Source organism: Cyanistes caeruleus, chromosome 2, assembly GCF_971803275.1.
Source record: "Cyanistes caeruleus chromosome 2, bCyaCae1.hap1.1, whole genome shotgun sequence".
Lineage (NCBI taxonomy): Eukaryota > Metazoa > Chordata > Aves > Passeriformes > Paridae > Cyanistes > Cyanistes caeruleus.
This window is the reverse complement of record NC_141702.1, coordinates 37,006,951-37,027,079: the sequence shown is the minus strand read 5'-3', so window position 1 is coordinate 37,027,079 and position 20,129 is coordinate 37,006,951. Positions and strand designations below refer to the sequence as shown.

Genomic DNA, 20,129 nt, shown 5'->3' with positions numbered 1-20,129 from the left:
ATCTGGGAGCCCATTTGATATTAGGAAGAGGGGAAGGTAGCCAGACTTTTTCAAAGCAGTGGTATGAGAGCATTTCAAGTCTATGTGATGAGTGTTGAAGAAAACCCAGTGAAGAAGGCTAGAGGGAAGGGAGCTGGGAAGGGCAGGTATACTCTACTCCAGAGAGTAAAAATAGGCCAGTTTCACAATCATGATTTCACAACCCACACTCTACTTACTATCTCAGTCTACTGGATCTACAAGGACTTATTCAAGTCAAAGGTTTTCTCAGCTAGAGGAATGCTGCACTGGCCCTCATACCTATGGATCAAAGGACCAGTTTCTCACACAGATCACAGCCCAAATTCAAAAACAAACTTTTCTTCTCACAATGACCATATCATTTAGGTCAAGTTGAATGCCAAGTATCATTGAAAAATTGCAGAATTTTCAATTTTAAAATTTTCTCCATGTCATATTGCCAAGGGATCCAACATGTGTTTCTAACTCATATATGCAGACACCCTTTGTGAATCTGCATATCATTATAAACAGTTATGGTTGATCAATTAATGCCATATAATTTGCAGCAGGTGCAATAGTTTATGTGGCACAGTTTAAAGTATATTGATGAAGAGAGAGTATCTTCTGCTACATTACTTTAAGCACCCAAACAACAGAAAGCAGAAGAGAGTACAGCTCAACAAAATCTTTCATCTTCACCTGCCCTTAGCATTGAGTGTATTTGCCTAACATGACACATCCAGGGAAGAAAACTGAGGTCATTTATGATGTAATAAAATAATTAATTCTGCCTGCAAAGTGCTATGTCAGACCAGCACTCAGAGGGTTCTACTTCAGGGTCTGTGATTGTTTTCCTCTACCGATGGCATTAGTTTATCTCATCTGATAGCTTGAATTGCACAACACTCCCCCAGTGTTAGACACCATAGTAGTGACAAGTCATCTAAGAGGCAAACACACCAAACAGTCTGATTACCACAGAATCATAGAATCATATTATTGGGCTTGGATTGGAAGGTGATCTTGAGCTTCATCTATGTCCAATCTCCTTGCCATGGGCAGGGACGCTTTCCACTTGACTAGGTTGCTCAAAGCCCCACCCAATCTGGTCTTGAAGACTTCAGGAATGGGGCATCCACAAATCTGGGCAATTTGTTCTAGTGTCTAACTATAAAGAATCATACACAATAAAGAATGTCTCACAATAAAGAATCTCTTCCTAATAGCTAATCTACATTTATCACTCCGAAAATATATTTTGGATGAGCTTTGGACCTTGTAGCAGTGGTCAAAACTGGCTTGCAAGGGCTTGAGGTTTTCAGCTTGTCATCTTTTACAGGGTTTTCACTATTATTCAAATAATAGTGTCAGACAGTCTGTGGAATGTGGCAAGCCTGCCCATAACCCACTGAAGCTAAAGGCTTGTGAGGTATTGCCTTGGAGGAGTAAGACTATCAAATCATCTAAGCAGCCTATAGTTACACAGAGTTCTGGCACCCTGCTACATCAACAAATGGAAAAGGCAATAAAGACCATCCCAACTAATAGCGTAAGGAAGCCTACACGGAAAACACTTTGCCATTTCTTCTGTGTTTTGCTGCTTTCTCCCCAGGTACAAATGATTTCCTGTGCCTACAATTTTCAAGAGAGAGCCTTGGAAACTGTGTACGGTGCAGCAAAGTTTGACAGCAATCCGGCGAGGTGGGCAGCTGAGAAAGGAGGCAGAGGCAATCAGGAGAGAACTGCAGACAATTGTTCCACAGCTGAATTGTAAGCCTGCGCTTGTGAACTAAAAAATCTATCTCAGATAATTGACATTTATTTGATTGAAACAGCAGGGTGCCCTCCATCAGAATGGGAGGAGACCATATGGAACAACAGTATGAGTGGAGATAATGTTTGTCTGCTGAGTGTGTCAATGTGTTTAGAGATTATTCAGCGGGCTCTAGGGATTCCAGTATGGTAATGTTTCAGCTAAATTAGAATCAGATTAATTGCTCTAATCTAATGGAAAGACAATGTTTATCAAATTATTGCTCCTTCACCACATGATATTGTGGTGTCATTACTCTTTGTGTTAAAAAAAATAAATAAATAAAAAGGATCTCTTGTATCACATCTGCTCATGAGTGCTGATTTCTGCACAAGAGAGTTAATGCGGTTTATAACTCTATAAAGAAATTAATGAATTAGAGTGGAAGTTTGGTAGCAGACAAATTCTTCATACTGTGGGTAGACCTGAAATTACACTAATTGGAATGACTTTGCCTTGTTATGTTGGGCTTGTTGGGCTTTTTTTGGAGAGACTATTTTTGTTCAAATTTTGATATTTTTTTTGCCTGTTTTAAATTTTATTTTAGTGGCATGAGCTTGGTTTTTTATAGTAAGTAGCACATAAACTGAATCATATATTAAAAATTATGTTTTCCTCATTTTCTTCCATCTTCTTTAAGTTGTATCTGAAAATTGCAGTGAAATGACTAAAAAAATTGAGTGTGCAGATAAGATGCCTGAAATTCAGATATACTTGCCATTATTTAATGCTTAGGGTCATTTTAGATCACCTGTCAAATGCCAGCCCAGAGGAGATACAGAGCTCTTCAGCTACTTTAAAATGAAATGGAAATCTGCAGTTCTGGTAGCAGTACACTGCAAGTGCTGAGTGCCTCAGAAAGTCAGATACTCCTTTAATCTTTCCACAGCCAGAATAGTGCAATAGCCTGCAAAGATGTCTTTTAAAAGCTGATTCCAGGTTTTTTACCCTTGGCATTTTAGAACACTTCCAGTATATGTTATATATGCTAAAACACAACATTAAAATATTAGCCCTTTTAAAACTTTATCTAGTAAGCACAATCCTCAAAAGGGGTAGAAGCATGACCTCTTCTCAAAAGTGCTAATAAACCCACCAGGAATACCCCTCCAATCTGATTTTCCGCTGTGTTGCCCTGACTTGATGCTACAGAAAAGCACTGGGACATTTTCACAGGACTTTGTGTATCACACCAGAACAATAAAAGACAGGCACTTTGTCTCAGCTTAATTTATAATGGTGACACTGTGCTTGTGAGGCATTCTGGCCACATGCTTAAGAGAGCACTGAACAAATATTTTCTAGGCTTCTATAGTAACTAATAGTTTTTCCTGCTTTTAAAGGGCCATATATCCTCTCAAGACATATTTCACTGAAATTATATTTAATAAAAGTGAATACCATTGTTAGTCAAGTGTTCATAACGCCTGTTAAACCACATGTCCTGGGTTGCAGTATATTCTATCACCATCCTCATGTACTGTTGAAACCAGGTGAGGCAGTGCTCCCTGCCTCCCCCCCCCCACCCGGGCTACCTTCTGTTAATGGGCCCATCAATGCCCTGCCCCATGACTCATAGATAACTTCCCCCTGTATTGTCCCCTGTTAATGGGCCCACCACTGCCTTGCTGCATGACTCAGAGATAACTTCCTCCTGGACTGTTTTCTGTTAATGGCTCATCAAGGCCTTATCTCATGACTCACCATCCCATTGTGAGATGCTCCTCCCCGAGGGAGGAGCCAAGCATTCCATACTGGATATAAGCTGAGAATTCGAACACCACAGCTGCCCTTACCTACGGGACTTCCAGAGGACAGGAGCTACTGCTAGACTTTCAGCTGAAGACCAAACCCCCTTTCTTCCAGAGGATCACGCTTCAACAAGACCACCTCATCTGGACGACTACCATCACCCTAACAGAGTTCCAGGCTGTATTTTGACTCTGTCAGTGTTTTTGATATTATTGCATTTATTCTTTTTATCATTTTCCTATTAAATTATAATTCTGACTTGCGATCTCTCACTGGTTTGATTTCAAACTAGTACATATTTTGGCGCCCAACGTGGGGCATTAACCTGAGAGAAAGTCAGAATTGCAATTTCATATTAACAGAAACCTATCCACCATGGTGGTTGGCTTGTCTATATGGGTACTGTATCTTGCTCTCTATATTTTCCCTCACATGGGGAACTACTTGCCTGTTGTATTGCTCCTGTTGAGACCAGGGAATGGTATGAGAATTGCTTTATTAGTTTATTATACTTATGGCATGATAACCTGTGAGGCAATGAATACCATTCGGAATATATACTCAATTTTGTTTGCTTGTCCTAGTCTGGGCTGCTACATCTGGGACCTTCTCAACAATCGCACCCTGCCCTTGGTGGGAAGAGTGGAGAGTGGTTTCTTCCAGCCTTTCAGGTCAGGCACAGCAGTTTTTAAAAATATTGAGTTCTCTCTGGATGCCAAAGACAGCCTAGTCTTGCTGTTTTGTTTTCTCTGCATGGCCTGCACCATGTACACCATGCTTAGAAACAAAGCACTGTTTGGTGTGGTACAGCGTCTTCTTGAGGAGGAAGAGAAAAGAACCAAGAGCAGAGCAACAGCATCCATGACCACACAGACTGCCACAGAGGAGAAAGGAACCAAGAGCAAAGCCACAGCGTCCGTGTCTACGCAGACTGCCACAGAGGAGAAAGAAACCAAGAGCAAAGCAACAGCATCCGTGTCCACTCAGACTGCCACAGAGGAGAAAGGAACCAAGAGCAAAACAACAGCGTCCATGTCTACGCAGACTACCACAGAGGAGAAAGGAACCAAAAAGGCCATGAGCACCTCCACACAAACAGTCACCGAACCAGAGCAGCCTAAACCGGTAGAAGTTGCCCCCATTCAGAAAAAGAAATCAAAAAGCAAATCAGTCCGCATAGTGACTGATGAGGGTGAGGCAGGACCTTCACACGCAGCGGAGGAGACAGAACCAGAGATTATCACTCGCTCTCTATCCCTAGGTGAGCTGCGTGACCTGCGGAGGGAATTCACCCGCCAGACGAACGAGTCCATCCTAACCTGGCTGCTCCGCATCTGGGACGCTGCAGCAAACGACACCATCCTGGATGGAAGTGAGGCCAGGCAACTGGGATCGCTGTCCCGGGATGTGGTCATTGACCAGGGGATTGGGAGAACCCAAGAAACTCTCAGCCTCTGGAGGCGACTGCTGACAAGTGTAAGGGACAGATACCTCTGCAAAGAAGACCTCCAGGTGCACCAGAGAAAATGGAGCACAATGGAACAGGGTATCCGATGCCTGAGGGAGTTGGCTGTGCTGGAGATCATTTTTGCAGAAGATGAGAGATTTCCTAAGAGCCCAGATGGTGTCCAGTGCACGTCACAGATGTGGCTGAGATTTGCACGGCTTGGACCAGAGATGTACTCCCGTTACCTGGCAACACTGCAATGGAGGGAAGGTGAGGACAGGGTGGGTGTCCTGGCCAATAAACTAAGAATCTACGAGGACACTGTCACTGCCCCGTTTCGCACCCATGTCTCATCTGTGGAAACAAGGCTGGCTGAGCAAGTCCGGAGCTTGATTGAAGAGGGCCATCAGAAACTAAAAAAGGAACTTAAGGAAGAAATTTACCACGTCTCCCCAGAACCAACAAGAGTCTCTGCTATTAGGAGTAGGCATTCCCCAGCCAGGGAGAAAGGATACACTCCACGAGGTAACCTCTGGTTTTTTCTCCAGGAGCATGGAGAAGACATGAGGAAGTGGGATGGAAAACCCACCTCCTCCTTAGCAGCCCGGGTACGTGAACTAAAAAGAGGGACAACTACCACAAGGAGCTCATCTAGAGCCAGCGCCGCTCCGGTCTCTCGTGGCCAGAACATCAGAAGGTATAGAAATGATGATATGAGTGATCCTCTTGAAGGGACATCAAGAGCATATTCACCGGAGGAGAGCAACGTGCACCATGACCAGGATTAGAGGGTCCCTGCCTCTAGCCAGGTAGAGGAGAGGGACAACCGGATCTATTGGACAGTGTGGATCCGATGGCCTGGCACATCTGACCCACAAAGATATACGGCTTTGGTTGATACCGGCGCTCAATGCACTCTAATGCCATCAAGGTATGTGGGAGCGGAACCCATTTCTATTTCTGGGGTGACAGGGGGATCCCAGGAGCTCACGGTACTGGAAGCTGAAGTGAGTTTAACTGGGAATGAGTGGCAGAAACACCCCATCGTGACTGGTCCAGAGGCCCCATGCATCCTCGGCATAGATTACCTCAGGAACGGGTACTTCAAAGACCCAAAAGGTTATCGCTGGGCTTTTGGGATAGCTGCTCTAGAGACAGAAGGCATCAGACAACTGAGTACCTTGCCTGGTCTCTCAGACAACCCTTCTGCTGTGGGACTACTGAGAGTTGAAGAACAACAGGTACCAATTGCCAGAGCAACAGTGCACCGTCGGCAATACCGCACCGACAGAGACTCTGTGGTCCCCATCCATACGATGATTCGTGAGCTGGAGAGCCAAGGGGTGGTCAGCAAGGCTCGTTCACCCTTTAACAGCCCCATATGGCCAGTGCGTAAGTCCAGTGGAGAATGGAGACTGACGGTGGATTACCGTGGACTGAATGAAGTCACGCCACCACTGAGTGCAGCCGTACCAGACATGCTGGAGCTTCAGTATGAGCTGGAATCCAAGGCAGCAAAGTGGTACGCGATCATTGATATTGCAAATGCGTTTTTCTCCATTCCTCTGGCAGCAGAGTGCAGGCCTCAGTTTGCCTTCACCTGGAGGGGTGTGCAGTATACCTGGAACCGATTGCCCCAGGGGTGGAAGCACAGTCCTACTATCTGCCATGGACTGATCCAGACTGTGCTAGAAAAGGGTGAGGCTCCAGAACACCTGCAGTACATTGATGACATCATTGTGTGGGGGAACACGGCAGCAGAAGTATTTGAGAAGGGACAGAAGATCATCCAGATTCTCCTGAAGGCTGGTTTTGCCATCAAGAGGAGCAAAGTCAAGGGACCTGCCCGGGAGATCCAGTTCCTGGGGGTAAAGTGGCAAGATGGACGGCGTCAGATTCCCACTGAAGTCATCAATAAGATCACTGCGATGTCTCCACCGACCAACAAGAAGGAAACACAAGCTTTCCTAGGTGCCATAGGCTTTTGGAGAATGCACATTCCTGAATATAGCCAGATTGTGAGCCCTCTCTACCTGGTTACCCGCAAGAAGAACAATTTCCATTGGGGCCCTGAACAACAACAAGCTTTCGCCCAGATCAAGCAGGAAATCGCTCATGCGGTAGCCCTTGGTCCAGTCAGAACGGGGCCAGAAGTGAAAAACGTGCTCTACTCTGCAGCCGGGAACAATGGTCTGTCCTGGAGCCTTTGGCAGAAGGTGCCTGGTGAGACTCGGGGTCGACCACTGGGATTCTGGAGCCGAAGCTACAGAGGATCCGAGGCCAACTACACCCCAACAGAGAAAGAAATTTTGGCCGCCTATGAAGGAGTCCAAGCTGCCTCAGAGGTCATTGGTACTGAAGCGCAGCTGCTTCTGGCACCCCGACTGCCGGTGCTGGGGTGGATGTTCAAGGGAAAGATTCCTTCCACGCATCATGCCACCGATGCTACTTGGAGCAAATGGATTGCCCTCATTACACAGCGTGCCCGTATTGGAAACCTGAACCGCCCTGGGATTCTGGAAATTATAACAAACTGGCCTGAAGGTGAGACTTTTGGATTATCTTCTGAAGAAGAGGAGCAAGTGACACGTGCTGAGGAAGCCCCACCATATAATGAGCTACCGGAGAGTGAAAGACGATATGCCCTCTTCACCGATGGTTCCTGCCGAATTGTAAGCACTAACCGGAAATGGAAAGCTGCTGTATGGAGCCCCACACGACGAGTTGCACAAGCTACCGAGGGAGAGGGTGGATCGAGTCAGGTCGCAGAACTTAAAGCTGTCCAGCTGGCTTTAGATATTGCTGAAAGAGAGAAGTGGCCGAGGCTCTATCTCTACACTGACTCCTGGATGGTAGCTAATGCTCTGTGGGGATGGCTGGATCGCTGGAGAAAAGCCAACTGGCAGCGCAGAGGGAAACCCATCTGGGCCGCTGAGATTTGGCAGGACATCGCCGCTCGGGTGGAGAAGCTGATCGTGAAGGTTCGACACGTGGATGCTCATGTACCCAAAAGTCGGGCTAATGAAGAGCACCGTAACAATGAGCAGGTGGATCGAGCTGCCAAGGTGAAAATATCACAGGTGGATCTGGACTGGCAGCACAAGGGAGAATTATTTTTAGCTCGTTGGGCCCATGATGCCTCTGGTCATCAGGGACGAGATGCAACGTACCGATGGGCTCGTGAGCGAGGGGTGGACCTTACTATGGACAGCATCTCACAGGTTATCCACAACTGCGAGACCTGCGCTGCAATCAAACAGGCCAAGCGGGTGAAGCCTCTGTGGTACGGTGGAAGATGGTCCAAGTACAGGTATGGGGAAGCCTGGCAAATTGACTACATCACCCTTCCCCAAACCCGCCAAGGCAAGCGCTACGTGTTGACCATGGTGGAAGCAACCACTGGATGGCTGGAGACATACCCTGTGCCTCATGCTACTGCCCGGAACACCATCTTGGGCCTGGAAAAGCAAGTCCTTTGGAGACATGGCACCCCTGAGAGAATCGAGTCAGACAACGGGACGCATTTCAAGAACAGCCTCGTAAGTACTTGGGCCAGAGAACATGGAATTGAATGGATCTATCATATCCCTTATCATGCACCAGCTGCTGGGAAAGTTGAACGGTGCAATGGACTACTCAAGACTACCCTAAAAGCACTTGGTGGAGGAACCTTCAAAAATTGGGAAGTGAACTTAGCAAAGGCCACCTGGATGGTTAACACCAGAGGATCCATCAATCGAGCTGGTCCTGCCCAGTCTGAACCCTTGCACACGGTGGATGGAGATAAAGTCCCTGTGGTACACATGAGAGGTATGTTAGGAAAGACTGTTTGGATTAATCCCACCTCAGGCAAGAGCAAACCTATCCGTGGGATTGTCTTCGCTCAAGGACCTGGTTGCACTTGGTGGGTAATGCGGAAAGATGGGGAAACCCGATGTGTGCCACAAGGAGACCTCATTTTAAGTGAGAACTGTGTGTAAGGTTCCATTGTATATATATATATATGTGTGTGTGTGTGTGTGGAGTTTAAGGAAGGTACTGATTTGGAATTATGTAGATGGTAATAGAATAAGGGGTGGATTATGTCCTGGGTTGCAGTATATTCTATCACCATCCTCATGTACTGTTGAAACCAGGTGAGGCAGTGCTCCCTGCCTCCCCCCCCCCACCCGGGCTACCTTCTGTTAATGGGCCCATCAATGCCCTGCCCCATGACTCATAGATAACTTCCCCCTGTATTGTCCCCTGTTAATGGGCCCACCACTGCCTTGCTGCATGACTCAGAGATAACTTCCTCCTGGACTGTTTTCTGTTAATGGCTCATCAAGGCCTTATCTCATGACTCACCATCCCATTGTGAGATGCTCCTCCCCGAGGGAGGAGCCAAGCATTCCATACTGGATATAAGCTGAGAATTCGAACACCACAGCAGCCCTTACCTACGAGACTTCCAGAGGACAGGAGCTACTGCTAGACTTTCAGCTGAAGACCAAACCCCCTTTCTTCCAGAGGATCACGCTTCAACAAGACCACCTCATCTGGACGACTACCATCACCCTAACAGAGTTCCAGGCTGTATTTTGACTCTGTCAGTGTTTTTGATATTATTGCATTTATTCTTTTTATCATTTTCCTATTAAATTATAATTCTGACTTGCGATCTCTCACTGGTTTGATTTCAAACTAGTACACCACAGTTTATAAAAGTGGGCTAAATGCAACAGAAAAAGTGATTGAACACTGAGCAAAAAGCACTGCTTATGCATTCTGTCCCCAGTAGCTTTCTTTCCCTGGTACAATCTGGCACAAAGATGCCAACTTTTTAAGGCCAGGACTTGTGCTGGCAGGATATTTGTTGTGCTAATATTCTAGGATTCAGTGTTTCCATAATCCATTTCCCTCCATATGCATTTTTCTCAGACATATACAGCTAAGTTTTCTGGCCTTCTGGAGAGACAAACTCTACTTCAATCTTTCTTATTTGTGAAACATTAGAAGTTCATGGCAACTCTCCCACATAAAGCTTTGAGTTTTAAGCCTTACATTATAAAACATAGATCAAAGGTGATGTGGCATGTGCAGTGTAACTTGGCTGCACAAACCAGATGCACTCTGAAGCCATGGTGACAAAGCCCTAGGCACTTGCTTTTTTCCAGGTTTCACTACAAAGCTGGTGTTAAACCCTTTTTGGCTACCCAGTTTTTTTATATATCTGTTTGAAACTAACAGACCATCTGCCCTCTTTCTTCGAGTCTTCTACTTTTGAAATTAGTAAGGCTCCAGAAAGAGCCATGGTGGATGGCAGAGACTTACTCTCTCATCACTAGTGCTTGGATCTCACGTCACACCTTTTATTCCAAGAGTTCCAGCAATAGCTTCCCTGTTGTTTGCCCTGCTGTAGGAGCTGTGCAACGCCAGCTCAGCCACTCCCTGCTGGGCTCCTGAGCTCTGTACAGCACAAAGATTCACAGTCATGTCGTGCTGGGCACAGAAACACACTTCTCACAGATATATATAACTTAAGGATGATACAGCTTGCTGAGGAATACTGTGACTCACTGAATAACCCACATCATAAAAACACTATGCAGGAAAAATGTACTAGTTTAGTACAGATCTATAAGCTTGGAAATACAGAAGGCTAATCTAAATGCTTAATTTAAATAAATGACTTATTCATGATCTTTAAATTATCCACTACCATTATTTGGAAATGATTTAAAGTAGCTGTAGTCCCACACAGGAGAAATGGTAACATGCTGTCGGGAAACCTTTGTTGGTAAAATATACGGATTTATCTGTTTTGAAGCAAAAAAAAATGTTGTACACATAGGACACTCTATGTGGTAATGAATTAGAAGATTTACAAACTAGCAGCAGGGGATAGTGTTTCTGAAGAAAAGTCCTTTACTAGAATCGGCAGGGTACTTCAAAATTGCTATTATTACTATCTATTAAAAATCGCAGTGTTAAAAATGCATAGAATGTTCTACAAAAAGATTAATGTTATGGTTTATTCCTTGCTCCAAAGAATTTAAAACACAGTTCTGCCTCTGGAGACATTGCCATAATCACAGAAGCCTGAAGGACCCAACAAAGTCAACAGAAGTTGCAGTCTATGATAAAGAGCATGGCTGGACATTAATACAGTCAAAACAAGAAAAAAATGTAAGAAAAACAAGATATTCAGATATGAGAATTTTGACCCTGACTCATCTTATACTCTGGTTTAATTGCACTGTATGAAATCCTGCTTTCATTGGGAGTCAATACAAGTTTCATCATCATTTATCAATACAAGTTTTATATAAATGCAAATTCAATTGACTTCAAGGAATTTTCCCCAGCTTAGCTTGTATGTGTGATGTGTGTGTGTGTGTGTGTGTGTGTGTGTGTGTGTGTGTGTGTATATGTGTGTGTGTACACATATTTTAAACATACATGAGTAAATCTTAGAAAAAAGAACTGTTTGCTTTTTTGATTTTGGCAGTACAGTTTTTCTGCACCCAATCTTTATCCAAACAGTTATGCACTAAGAAATTACACAACTTATACCTCTTTGGTTTGTATACCCAAGCAACAATATAGGAAGAATATTCCCAGATAATTAATTTTGATTACAGTTTTCTTCCAAGCTGTCATTCAAACATGCATACAAAATTCATTAAAAAAGTGGTCTTCTCGGAAAGAAGTCAGAGATAGCTCTAGACCTAGAAATGACTGAAGTGAGAGAAGAAAAAGGTCTACTACCCTACTTACTTTCCTGTAGTATTTCTTCATTGCTTAGGAGCTGTACCAGCAGAGCAGAAGCCTGTGCTGGCATGACTTGGGAAATAACTCACAAGTCCAGTATTCAGCCATGGCATCTGCAGGGTCATCACAAGCTGTTGCATCAATGTGTATGAGGACATACATTTTCAATTACATACATTTTTTTTTAATCTCTGACATAGGTAAGTAAAGTACTAAGGGAACAGGTCTACACTGGCAGCAGAGTAGTTTTACAGCACAAGGGCAACTTTTCACTGTTCAATAACTCAATTTTTATCTAATTATTGCAAATTATAACACAATTTCTGAGCCAACAACATTGTTGTAACTGATTTTCTGCTTGAGCTGTACAAACACTAAAAAACACCTGAAACTGGCAAGCTCACGTGTGTAATTGGAAAAAAAATACAGTTTCTGGTAAACAAAATGTGCCAAGGCTTTTCACCTGGAGCAAATTATTACAGGTGTTAATAAAACCTATTTAAATAGCTTTCCTAATACATGAGAAACTGCTCAAATAGCTCTGGATGCAGCTCTTTAGTTTTGTTTTATGAGAGCCTTGTAATTGCAGTAGAAATAAAGTAACCATAGAATTCAGTATTGCAGGACTGGTGGCTGCAGTAAAGGGATAAACACTGATGTTTGTCACAGTTGCAGACTTTGAAAGACCCACTTGTACTTCTCATCTGTGTCTCAAAAAAAAAAAAAGCAACAACAACAAAAACAATAAATAAAAAGACTAAAAAGAGCCCACAACACTTCTTCAATTGATTTGCCCTTTGTGACTGTCACAGATATGTTTTCCCTATTTTGACAGGTAGTTGTAATTCTATTAGCAGCCCATTGACTGCTCCAGTGAAATCAATCTGTGTTGGGCTAGCTGGATCTTTTAAACTAGGTGATTTATTGCTTCTGCCTGCTTAAAAAAAAAAAATTATAAAGAGGAAAAAAATAAGATTTTTGCCTCCATGGTGAACAAAGTACCTAAAGAGTGTCTGAAAATGAATAATTTTTAGTTTGGCTGCTGGCTGTCCCAGTGGCAGAAAAGCTGTGACCTCTTGCTAGCAGCCTTACTGAGATGCCTCCTGATGCTGGCATGTATAAATGATTGTCAATTTCCCTTATTAATTTACCTGACTGTCTCATGTATAAACTAGATCTCATTCACCCAAAATGTTCTCAGCATCAATCTATCGTGTTTACCTAATTTTAAGATTTCTCACTGGGCTGCCCAACTGCGTGACACAGGAGAACCACTTGAAACCTATTCAATGCCTACTCACTGCTGCAGACAGAAAATTGGGGCACACAGGTGCATTTACCATTGTTGCCACTCTAGTTTAGATCAGAGAAAGAGGTTAGCATCACACTCATCTTATGTGGTGGCATCTGACCTACAATTCACCAGGGTCTAAAATGATGTTCTGAAACTTTAGATTATGTCCTGATATCTGCCTTGATTGTACTAATTCTTTCTTCTGGATCAGAAAAATAAATTACTTTTCTATTGGCCAAAAAGCAAATTTATATTGTTTCAGGCTGTTTTGTGAAGCTTTTCTATTATCTGAATAGATAATAGAAAATAAATAGGATAAACATGATATTTTGACTGTGGATACAAAGAGATAAGGAATACTTTAATGTACTAGGTAATCTTAACCAAAAGTCAGTTTCTAGCTGCTTTTTCTAATAGGCTGTATAATCAAAGCAAAGATTTAAAGAAAGAGAAATACTTTTTTTCCAAATTTAGTACCCCTGCTTTTACATAATGATAGTCACTAATTTTTTCATCAAGCATGTGCAATTTGTTAATGAATCCTGAACTATTTTTATCGTGTACTAGAAAGGGTTACAAAAGTACAAAGACGCTGTATTGTAGGTGGTAATCAGGAAGAAAGCTGACCCACCCAAAATGTTGCAGTAGTGAATTCTTTTTGTCCCAGTCTTTTCTCTTTCTGACTCATTTTAAGATCCATTACGGATCTAAGAGAGCATCTTAATGCTGACTCAAAAGGCCCAAGGGGCAAAAAAGAAAGTAACCCAGCAGCTGTGTGACTTTAAAAAAAGAGAAAGATGCCTAGAAGAAAGTACACAAGGATGCACTGAAGATAAAGGAAGAAAATTCAATAATATCCACTTGAAACAGAGCAAAATAATACTGCTGGAGGTGGCTATTATAGTTGATACACTATACTTAGTAAAGAAAGAATATACCAAATAAAAGACTGAGATGAGTAGGGAAAGAAGAAGCTGTCTTGCAATACCTACATTAGAAAAAAGATCTAGGATGTCTGAGCTTTATTTAGCCCTTTCAAATATTAAAGCCTAAAGAAAAACACAGATCATTGCTGAAGATAATACTTTTTAGAAAGATACCGGCAGAAAGAATTTGAACAAACTAGCAGAAATTTCTCAACTAAGATTCCAATGAAACATCTCAGAACACAGTGATCGTAGTACTTGCAGATAAAAGAAACTACTAGTGAAAAAGCAGAGCCTGCAAACTAACAGTAGGCAAAAAAGGGGTGAATTCAGGGCAGGTTTAGGACAGGACCACATTGTGGACTTTCATTCCACAAACACAGAGCTCCCTGCTGGCAAAACACCCCCAAAGACCTCAAATTGTATGGCAAAGCAACTCCCTGAATAGAGATGAAAATAGGATCTAGACCAAATGACCTCCCACTTTTCTGGTCTATTCACTCTCATCACGATTCTTTTCTCTGTGGGTGTGGCCCAGGATACGATTTTGTCAAGCGACAGGAAGACATTTCCCATTCAGGATGTGTGGCTGGGGTGAGGGTCCTCAAAAAGTCATCAAACCCCTACTTATTTTAAAACTAAGCTTTGATCTTCTTCCTTGAATATTACATTGCCAGGTGTAATAGTAATTTTGTTACAGAACATGTTGACTACCAGAGACCAAGCAGCGAGACATTCTGGATTAAACTGAATCAGGTTACTCATTACCACAGGAGAAGCTGTCCCTTTGAGAATCTATGGAATCCAATATTACTTGCAGAGGAAACCTTTTGTAATAATGATAAATGTCAAGCATACATGGGAGTCTCCACAGAAAACAAGGACTTGCTGGCCCTGGCAGTTGCCCAGTATGGCATTTGACACTGATTTCTGCTGAGTATAAATAGAGAATAGTGTATAAAGGACATTGGCCTCTCACAGCTTGGAGACTCCGAGCTGAATTTAGTTATACAAAAAACAGGTTCCAAGGGAGATGGTGTTGCACAAAAAATTCTTCTTCCTTCCTTCTCTTTTCCCAAAGGATGTGACCACAAAGCAAACCTGTGTTTTTACCTGTCTTGGAGGTGTATGTAAGGATGGTAGAATGGAGAAATGCAGTGAAGAAAACACAAATGTGAAGATACCAGCAAGGGTTGTCAGCCCAAGGGGTAGAAGGAAACTGTAAAGTATCAACTTTACAGAACTAAAAGAGGCAGCAAGTTCAAAATGAGTAAAAGGGCAGCTGACAGCAACAGCAAATTGTACCGATACTTGAGACATCTTTGCCATGTCAGGAAAGTAAAAGGACTCCTCTGTCTCCTTTCTGGACATAAACTTCTGGTGTTTGTGCATTAATTTTTCTGACAGACACAAGACAAATATACATCCCTGAACAAGAGGCTCCTCTTATCATTGTAGAGCTTAAAGAGCAGTTCTACCTAACTTGTGTATCTGACTTTCACCCTTATTTTCTGCACCAAAAGTGTCATCCATCTCTTCCTCAGGTCTACATAGCATACATACATCTGAGTTTATCAGAGGACCTCAGAAAGTAACTTGTTTGGCCTGCTTTTGGTCAGATGAATGAACTCCACTGATGATCTTGGTTAGATCATCAGTGACCACAGCAGCAACCTTGTCATCTACTCAGTCGTGGACATTCCCACCTAAAATCAGATCGATTAGTCAGGCAGTTCTCTGAAAGAAAGTGACAAACCTCATTGAGTAGTGGAGATGTATCCTCTTAAGGGATTTTAGACCTAATTTGGCAGTCCTAGAGAAAAAAATAAAATAAAATTGTTAGGACTGGTAAAGAAACAATGCAGAAAGTGATTAATGGGGAGCTATAATCACAGTGTGCTTGATTTGCTTTGCAACACAGAACAAATCCTCAAGTTAGAACTGCAGTAAACCTCATCCAGCTTTTGAAGGGAATACAGTCTGTTTGTCTTCACTGAACTGAATCCCCAACATACAACAGCTAATTAAAGACTCCAAAAGTCTGTAAATACTTTGACAAATATTGATATATAAGCCTGCGATGCTCACTTGACTATTTGGCAAAGTCCTGCCTCATTTACTTCAGTGATGCTGCAAATGACTGTGGTGATCTCATAATCTGAAACTCCTGATAAAACTGCTACTCCAAGATGTATGAAGAGGATCTTCCTGATATAAGAATTAAAGAAATTACTTTTGATAAACAAGAAAAAATGGAATCACTCACTATACATGCCTACTGTTGCAAGGTATCTGGGAAGAATATTGCCCAAAACCCTTTTCATTAAAATGAACAATAAAACAAATTATTTAATTCAGAGCTGACTCACAGCAGAGAAATAGTATCAAAAAGTGGACTCTGACAGAGTCAAACTATTTACACCACTTAGACCAATCTGGCCTAAAATACTTAAAACATGGTTAATTGGATGCTTACAGTCTGATGCCTCACATTTTAATGTAAGATTTACATCCTGAGGAATATTTTTTTCTACGTCTTTTCCTAATTCACAGTGCCACTGGCAGCAAATATCTAGATACCAATTTTTCAAATTACACCTAAAGTCTAACTATGATATTAATTTTTATTATTTTCATATCCACGTTATAGGTTTACCCAAAGGTTATAAACATAACACAAGTCAGCAAGCAAAGGTACATAATTAAGATGCATCCAAAATACCCCATGCAGCAAGTAAATATTTTCTTTTTAATTATATTATTACCTGGGTTTATGTAACTAAATTGCTATACAATTTCATATATAATTGATTTTCCAAGAAAAGTATTACTGAAGTGATTCTGTAGTTCAAAACAGCATGAACCTAATAATACACAAACAATTTCTATCTCACAACCTATAGTGCTGCATGGTATTTCTATGCTGAAAAAAAACATTCCTTCATATTAGCAGTAATTTTGAATGCAACATAAAAACTCAATGACTTTTTTTTCCTCTTTATTTGTTAAGAAGAATACTAACAGTGCCTCCTGTGAGGATATATTTTGTAGGTTCTTTCGCAGATTATGAAAATAGTTGTGAGGAAATATTTGGATAAAGGAAGACAAAGCTCCAGGTAGCAATAGGTTTCATACTGAGTTGATAAATGCAATTAGGGATCAGAAGGATGAACAATTACTTCAGGGGAGTTTTGATACCAGAATGCAATATCGAATGATTAGAAAACTGGAAAAATATCATCTTTTTCCTATTGCAGACACATCCAGCAGCCTCAGCACAAGTGAGAAAACCATTGTGCTATAGCAATGGATATTGCATGCCCTGAAGTGTTCATGGGCTCGGTAATCAAATATGAGCCTAAAGGAATACCTTGAGATCTTGAGAAACTAAAAAGCTACATTACTCTAGCACAATGCAAGGAGTCCTGTGAAGAGTTAAAATGAAGAAGATTTGAGGGATAACCTCTTTAGCCCAGAGAATTTGAGATGGGTGAAAACATTCTCCCCCATGCAGGAGAAGAGCATGGATGCAGATGACACCGCTACATTTCTGTTGAAGGATAGATGTACTTCACAGCCACTTTTAACTGTGAATGTACCAGTGTTAATATCTTGCCAAACCAATATCACAATAGCAATATCACAGGGTTTGTGTAACTAATTCCCAATATTTCATGTCTAATTGATTCTCAGAGAGCAATATTTCCAGCAATATTCCAGCACTGCTGTGAGATGCTGAGCACCTGGGCACTGCCAACTGAGTTCCTGACACCTACTGAGGTTGCTCAGTCTCCACCAGACTGTAAGGCATGGAATGGGTCCCTACAATCCTTCAGAGCTGAAGCTTTTGTTTTTGAAGAAAAATTAAACTGAACATGGTAACTTAACCTCTGATTTGGTCTCTTACAACTTGAAGAAAAAAAAAAGAATGAGATAATAAAACCTGTGCTGATTAGCTAAGCAACACTAACTCAGTTTTTGTTTCCATTATATGGCTAATAGTCTCTTCTGAACAGGTTTGATTCTTTTATCTGTTTGCATTAGAGTCAATTTGTGGTATGAGATTGGTATTATTTATTGAATGCTACACCCAGCTACAAAGTTAAAACTATGAAAAGCTTCTATGAATTTAATTACACTACTGTGAGACACAGTCTTGTATAGATGCTATAAATTAAGTTTAGCAAGTATGATTGGTGTGGTGAATGATTAAATGGAGGTACCAGATCCATGAAGTTTCTCAGTCATTTCAAAAACTTTGTGGACTTTTGTTTTGACCTGCATTGACCAGACTTTTTGAACTTGCTTATTTTATGCAGGAGTGCATTCAAAAACAAGGCAACTTTACCTAAATATGTAAGGCTAACCTAAGCCTGAATATGTTCAGGCTTGGAGGCAGGTTAGTATTCAGTATCCCTAACAATGTGATTGCATGTTGGTGACTCCTCAATACATTTGATGCTGCAGAATTTTTTTTTCATTACAAAAACACTTAGTATTCTGAAAGGCAGAATTAATTTGATAGCATCAAACATTAGTGACTTTTTCTATTTTGCCTAAACTCTTCTGTTCTAAGTGCTACAGACAGTTTCTCTCTTCTTGTTCCAATATATAATTGACAGCTCAGCCCAGTGTCCTTCTCTACCTCTTGATTTTTCCCTGGCTGCTAATAGCATACACCATTTTATGCAGCCTCAGTCTATTAACCAAGTGCCTGACCTTGTGAGATGCTGAACACCTGCTGGAATACACTCAGTGCCCGTAATTCTCATTGATTTCATTAGGAGGAGAGAGAACTTGCTCTCTCCCAGGTCATTTAGGCTGACCTCACTTGTAAAGACTGAGCTCATGGTAGACTCCTGCTGTTCCAGAAAGTCAGACCAACATCAGAGGTAGCTGCTTCCAGAGCATCCAACTTGGAACTGATGCCAAACAATATTAATTGTCAGGAAAAAGAAATTAGGAGCACAGCTCCTTTTCATTCCTTACACAGTCAGTGGAAGGAAATGTTAGGAAATACCCCACTGTGTCTCAGCAGTAATCCATTTACCCCAGTATCATGATTCTGACTTGCACAAGAAGAGAGACACTACTAAAGAAAACACACAAGCCAGGCTGTTTCTACTGCCTTTTTTTTATGTAGCCTCAGCACCAACTGCTGTTGCTGTAGGTGTTTCAGAAGGAAATGTTCCTACCTCTGGTACTGTCCTCTAGATCCAACAGTGGAGGGGTTGGTGAATAGCAGCAGTTCTGTCTTTATCTTATCTAGAAACCTTCAGAAACCTCAGTGACTTCAGAAACCTCAATCTTATCCCTACCTTTCCCTCTCCAGCTGAAGTATCCCACATCTTCTAACCCCTCCTCTTCAGGCAGCTGCCCCTGACTATTAATTATTCTACTCACCCTGGTCTACATTGTCCCTATCCCCTGCTATGCCTTTCTTGAAACCAGGTCAGAAGTTCTCACAGTGGTCAAAAATGGGGCACACCAAATGTATAAATGCAAAATGGTGAGTTCTGCTTATTCTGATGGAGGATCTGCAGAGATTTTGTGTTTATGTAAGTGACCTGCAGCAGCCCTGTACATCCAAGGCAGTCACCTCAACCTCCTCTTAGGAAGTAGGTTCCTTCAGGCATCAGTTCTCTCATTTAAATTTTCATCTATTTTAAGATTAAATAAACTGTACTTTCTAGGTGCCTGCTCCTTCCTGCTGCCTGTAAAAGTAGATTACACCAATAAGGCAGTTATGGAAGCCTGGGCTATGGCTGTGTTCTGTTGACTGTAAGAACCTCTTCAGGTGTGCCTCTGATTTCCACTCCCTGCCTCCTTGCACTGCAATATGGGGAGAAGCAATCTAAGAAAGGGGGTCCTGAAGCATCCTGCAGTGAATTAAAACTTGCTTTGACCCAGGCAGATGTTAGAGAAAAATGGGGGACGTTCATCTAGGCTACAGGTTTTCTGAGCAGGTGTGCCTTGGTCTGGGATTGGTTAAAAGGCAGGGGTTTTGGCAAACAAACAAACCCCTTCATTTGAAGCAGCAAGTTTGCAGTGATGTGAGAGAATATAAACTACTGATAAAGGAATACTGAAATATTCTCTAATGAAGGCTGTGACTAAGAACAATGAAAGGGGAAAAGACAG

General features: G+C 42.0%; 1 long non-coding RNA gene across 1 annotated transcript in view; it reads right to left on the bottom strand.

The window, feature by feature from the left end:
- The window catches only part of LOC111926068 (uncharacterized), a 29,131-nt gene extending 9,804 nt beyond the window's left edge, over window positions 1–19,327 (bottom strand). The window contains exon 1 of the long non-coding RNA XR_015283024.1: window positions 19,184–19,327. This is a non-coding gene — a long non-coding RNA (uncharacterized LOC111926068). The remainder of the gene's footprint in view (window positions 1–19,183) is intronic.
- Window positions 19,328–20,129: the final 802 nt, after the last annotated feature.